This window comes from Lolium rigidum, chromosome 5, assembly GCF_022539505.1.
Source record: "Lolium rigidum isolate FL_2022 chromosome 5, APGP_CSIRO_Lrig_0.1, whole genome shotgun sequence".
NCBI classification, from domain to species: domain Eukaryota; kingdom Viridiplantae; phylum Streptophyta; class Magnoliopsida; order Poales; family Poaceae; genus Lolium; species Lolium rigidum.
The window spans coordinates 107,524,590-107,530,529 of record NC_061512.1 but is presented as its reverse complement, the minus strand read 5'-3'; the positions used below and the strand labels follow the sequence as shown (position 1 = coordinate 107,530,529).

Sequence of the window (5,940 nt, the reverse complement as noted above, 5' to 3'; positions counted from 1 at the left end):
TATGGTATCCCACGGTATGATTGCTGCACCCTCATGGAGCTCTCACAGACGTTTGGATTTTCGGCCGTCCGATCGAGCTGACGTGGCGCGATCTCGGCCGGCCGTTCCGTCCAGGGCGCGAGGCCCTCGCGTGAACCCACGTTTTATCCATGGGTCGCGAAAAGCCCCGCCTGGCCCGGTCGTGCCGCCAATCATGTGTCGCGCCTCTCCTCCCCAATCCCATCTCTGCCCGTCGCCCTCCCTGGCCCAATCCTCCCTCGCCTCGTCGTCGCCGCCGTCGGGCTGCCCGGCGGAAGTAGCGCCGCCTCGTCGTCGCCATCGCCGGCGGCTGCCGGTGGAGGCAGCAGGTCACCGCCTCGTCGCCGCTCTACCGATGGATGGCTCCGACCCGCCGCCGCCTCCCCTCACAGATCGCCTAGCCGCGCCGCCGCCTCGCAGAGCCCCCAGCCCCGCCGCCAGGAGTTCAGCGCGGGGAACCGCGCGAGCGCCGGCCGCCGCATCGAGACGGCCTGATCCCCTCGTCCGTCCCCTCCCTTTTTTGCTGGTCACCGTCGTCGTACACATCGCAGCGGAGAGCGATCCGCCGAGAAAGGAGCTCGAAGGGGGCCATGCTCTTACCGGGTTGGGACGAGCGGATGCGAAGGAGGAGGACGGGAAGGGGTGAGGGCGCCCACCAGCTGCGTGACGATGCCGGCGACCAACTCCCCAACCCAGGTACGTTTCCTGCTCATGCTCTTCTTCCTTCTTTCTTATAGCTGCCCTTTTGCCCCAGGCTGCTCGTCCAGGTCGCGTGTCTAGGAAGATCGGCAGGGGCATGCTACTAGAGGGCCGAGATGGCGAGATACAGGAGTCACGCGACCTGGAAAAGGGACCTGGCAGGGACAAGGAGGTGTGGACCTGGAGAAGGGATCTGGCCGGTCAGCCGATTTTTCTTCTTTGCTGCCTACGACTACTAGCCTCTTTCTTGCAAATGTTGTCATCCTTTGTCTAGCAGGTTGACATGAACACCACTGGATTCAACACTTCTGTTGGTGCCTATCGATTATGGTGGTAAAATTGATCACATTTGTCAACTTCCCCTCTTTTTGAAATAGGGTCATAGGAGAAAGCTGAGGATGTCGAGCCGAGGTGAGCCTCGCTGGTTTGCTGCTCAACGGGAGAAGCACGGTCACCCCTCCAGAGAGAAACGAGTACATTGCGTCTAGGTAAGCCTTTGCCATTTTTCTTGATATGTAGTAAGGGAATTCCCTTTTCTTGGACCTGTGAGTTAATATGATTTTTTTTTCATCCTATTCATGCTAATAAATCGAGATCTTGCTGCTTATCAAATTTTGCTAATGGATTGATTTTCTGCTAACCTCAATCTGTATTTCAAACAGGTGGTGACTTTGTTGCTGGGTTCTACCTTCACAACCTGATATCGGAGGTTCATGTTAAGCTTTGGCGTTTGCATAATTTTTTTATTTCGATGATTTATCAGCCTGGAATAGATATGATGCACATTGATGCAATAATTTGTGTGATATTTTGCAGTTTTGAAATTTCATTTGTAGCTCGGTTATAGAAGTGTATTCTTCAGAGAAGTGGCAGGTGCATAGACATTTATTGCTTTTCATCAAACCCCATGGGAACCAAGATATAGTGGCCCTAGGTGTTGGCATATCATATTTAAAGACAGACCTAGATTGTGTCTTAAGAGTAAAGTGCAGAGTGGATGTAAAAACTGTTATTTCTCTTATGCTATTTCATATGTGGATGTAAAAACTGTTATTTCTCTTATGCTATTTCATATGTGGATATCTTCTCTCGACTATGCAGGTCAGTTACTATTATTTTCCGTTTCTCCATCGAGTCAAACAGATAAAGGGATTGTAACTTATAATGCAAACCGGTTGCCCTTGGGTATGTTGAATTTTAGGTTTATGTAACTTTCCATTATCCTTGCTAATTCAGTTTGAGTTATGCCTGCACTGATCTATCCCGGTTTGATTTCTACAAGGAATGGCCTGCTCACCCTCCATCCCTGCCAGTTGGCTCACACGGTATTGTGGATTTCTTGTAGTTTTTTGGCTTGCTCTCCCTCCATCCCTGCCGGCGCACAAGGTATTGAGGAAACCAACCACGGTGCAAATTCAACTGGCACTCCAAGACATGGATACATGTTAGTTATGCATCACCCTTGTGCTTGGCTCCAATTCAACCAAACTTGAGCACTCACGTCATGTTTTACTCTAGGTTTATGATCAATACCGTGGGAGATGATCTGGAGCTGCTAATTTTGGGATGATATGGTTTCAGCCAAGGATTCAACAAGACGTTATCTGAAGCGGCTACATGTTTTCCAACAACTACTATCCAGATTTGCAGGTTCCCTTCATTTGTCAATCATAAACAGGTTTTAGGCAGTTTCGTCTACTGATAGTTTCATGTACCTATGGGTTTCAGTAAGTACTAGATATTTTTTTCACTGACAAATGTTGTTTTTGATGTTAGATTGAGCGTATCCATGTTTCTAGGTACCAGTAGAACTATAGTTGCCAACATTTAATTGCAGCGGGTCATGTCTACTTTGCCTTTTGGTTTCTACAAAACTTGAAATAGTAGATAAAATGTTGTAATTAGGATGTCGATAGATATAAAATAGTTCTGCCAGCTAAAGAAAGGGAAAAACAAGCTGCCACTAGCGCTGGTAGCATTTGTATCAATTACCTCCAGTACAATTTTTTTATTAATTAATGCATTCTTCATATCGACCCGCAGCTTAGTCACACAAGAAACCCAAGACGATGGAAGAATAGGAAGGTACCCAAGATCCCGGAGGGGCACATATTATCCATGGTAGTGATTCGTGCGGCAAACCCCACCTTTGATATCGCTGAGGTATTTTATATGTCACCAATGAACCTGGTTGGTACGGGTTTTCACTATTGTTCCACTTATGTTTCCGTGTTACTAATTTTTTACTTCAGAGTTCACATAGCTGTCCTTTCTTTATGTGAACAATATGGTCACATGAGGTTAGTTCAGGAGATCATGTATATTGTTGATTCCCAATCGATTATACCCATCCTTACACTACATTATATGCCTAAAGGTAGACGGTTGTCCATATACCTCTACTCTGAATAATTTCTTAAGAAATGCAGTTCTTCACCTTTGTATTATCATGCTTCGTCTCTTTTTGTGGAAGACTATCTAAAAACTGTACCTGGAAGCATTCACCAGGCATATTCAGAATTATGGAGAGTTGTTAATGGTGCCTCATTTGGCTCATTTCCTTGATTGCAAAATTTATTAATGAATGCATTCTTCATATTGACCCGCAGCTTAGTCATAGAAGGAACCCAAAGCCAATGGAATAATAGGAAGGTACCCAAGATCCCGGATGGGCACATACTGCAGTGGTATCCATGGTAGAGGTTCGTGCGGCAAACCCCACCTTTGATGTCACTGAGGTATTTTATCTGTCACCAATGAACTTGATTGGTACGGGTTTTCACTATTGTTCTACTTCTATCTCCGTGTTACTGATTTTTTTTACTTCAGAGTTCACATAGAGACCCTTTCTTCATGTGAACATATAGGTCTTGACCTACATTGAAAAGGAGGATGTTTTGCCTCCAATCGTTGTGCTACAGACACTATCAAAAAACCCATGCTTGACGCTCTCGGTTGTCAAGGATTACATTGCTCGCAAACTTGAGCAAGAATCAAAGCTTATTGAAGATGATAGAAAATCTATGAACAAGTACCAGGTTAGTAATTCAATTGTGACTTCTGCAGCGTTTTCTCTCTGTTGCTATTCTCAGCACCTTTTACAGTAGAATTAGTATTAAGAATAGCTTGGTTTGGTGCAAGCCACGTAAGGTTAGTTGAGAAGATCATGTATATTGTTGATTCCCAATCGATTATTGTACCCATCCTTACACTAGATTATATGCCTGAAGGTAGACGGTTGTCCAGATACCTCTACTCTGAATAATTGCTTTAGAAATGCAGTTCTTCACCTTTGAAATATCATGCTTTGTCTCTTTTTGTGGAAGACTATCTAAAAAAATGTACCCACAAGCATTCGCCAGACATCTTCAGAATTATGGAGAGTTGTTAATGGTGCCTCATTTGGCTCATTTCTTTGATTGCAAAAACATTCAACATCATTTTCAAAAGATGGAAGTTTAACTGATTCTGTTGTCCTGAGGGACATGCACATGCATGATGACTGGTGGAGTTGGATTTGGTACATTTCGTGATCAATATAAGACTGACAGAGTTTTAGAAGATGCTATAGATGGAAGAATAGTAAGACTTGTGTTGATGGAAGGTTTATTGATCTACATAGACTTTTCTGGTTGTCTTGACATCCATGTGAGAATATTTGCTAATTGAAGGTTTAGTATGGTTTTGCGCTAGTGCTTTCTCTATGTGATGGTACATATATAATCTACCTGATATGTGTATATTTGAAATGTGATGCATAATAGTGTAATTTAATACGTGGTTTTGATACTAGGTTTCTAGGCTAGATATTTGATTTTCATGTCATTTTTCAAAACCCTGGACAACATAGACATAAGGAAGCAAATAGATCATTTTTTCAGTGCATTTTTTGTGGGATTTTTAGCTTCTTTTTGTATATAAATGTACCCTGCAGTTTTTCCTCATTTTGAGTTTGGTAGTATGCTTACATTCTTCATTTTTAGATTCTTTCTTTGAAGATTTTAGCACTATTATTCAAGCCTACTCTCTGTAGTGATTCCTTGAAGATGAAGGGATACTTTCCTCCCCCATGTGAGGTGCTATTTTAGATTAGTTTTTCTTTTGGATGTACGCAATAACACAAATATACTTTCTTGTTTGGCAGTGTAGAGTTAGTCGGTGCTTTGATGATAGTTCACGAAAACTGGAGTATATCAACATAATGGGTGTATACCTATCTGGCTCCGCCCATCCCACCGTCCTTGCTCAGTTGGTTGGGATATGGACGCCATGAGATTTGACGTGGTTGAGGTGAGTTTTGTCAATTTGGCCAATTTTTGGTCATATCTCATGACGTTCCCCTTTTCCCATTTGGATTAGATTTTCCATACTTTTGTGCCAGATCTAGGGGACTCTAGAAAGAGATCAATATGGCGTGTACTTTGTTCTATACTATTTGTTATCTTTCTATTTTTTCATTTCTTTTGCTATGATTGGATATAAGGTTCAGAGCTCGTGTACTGTCAGTATATATATGTTTCCCGAATGCACATAATTCTACTACTTTAAAAGAAAGCAAACATCAATCTTGCATTCCAGTTGTTCATTCATTTATATAGACATGGTTCCATTGACCCAGTTGTGTGTTGTAGTTACAAATTTCAAAAGTATATCAATTATTCCATTTTACAAGCAGGTGTCGATTTTTTATCCATGTTGATTGTACACAACATTCTTGATGATAGACAAAAAGAAAGAAACTGTAATCTGTGTTGATATAATTTTGGGAGTCTCTATGGATTGGTTCTGCTGGTGGAATTTTTAGAGAACTATAAGTTTTGTGAGTGACCTCTTCTGCCCGAGTGTTTAGTACTAGATGACGCAGAACTTTTTCTTACTTTACAAATCCGTTCATCTATATGTGCACATGAGATTTGAAATATTTTTGATAAAGATGAGATTTGGAACATAGCAAATTATTGTAAATTGTAAGAGAAAGAACAACACAATACCTCCAGGTTTCGCAAAGAGAAGAAACGTTTCATGCGGATGAGATGCCATCCTTATGCTGTTGCGCCTCCTCCTATTTGGAGACTCCAAAATCAAAATTCCACATTCAGGAAGCGAGCACATTCCCCTCTGTGGCAGTCTGCTAGAGGATGCCCGCGACCTCTCGGTGGTCGATGGCTTGCTGGCGTAGACGAAGGCGGAAGTCACCGGCCGAGGATGTCGCAGTGCTGCTAC

At 42.9% G+C, this 5,940-nt stretch overlaps 1 long non-coding RNA gene across 2 annotated transcripts; it reads left to right on the top strand.

Annotated features, from left to right (window-relative positions):
• Positions 1 to 682: 682 nt before the first annotated feature.
• On the top strand, positions 683 to 5,030 carry LOC124655182. 2 transcript variants are annotated; one of them, XR_006988598.1, is made up of 5 exons: positions 683 to 714; positions 773 to 994; positions 1,095 to 1,205; positions 1,380 to 1,426; positions 4,862 to 5,030. It is a non-coding gene; the product is annotated as an uncharacterized LOC124655182 (long non-coding RNA). The 2 variants fall into 2 exon arrangements; XR_006988597.1 differs by having other exon boundaries at positions 4,701 to 5,030.
• The last annotated feature ends 910 nt before the right edge of the window (positions 5,031 to 5,940 follow it).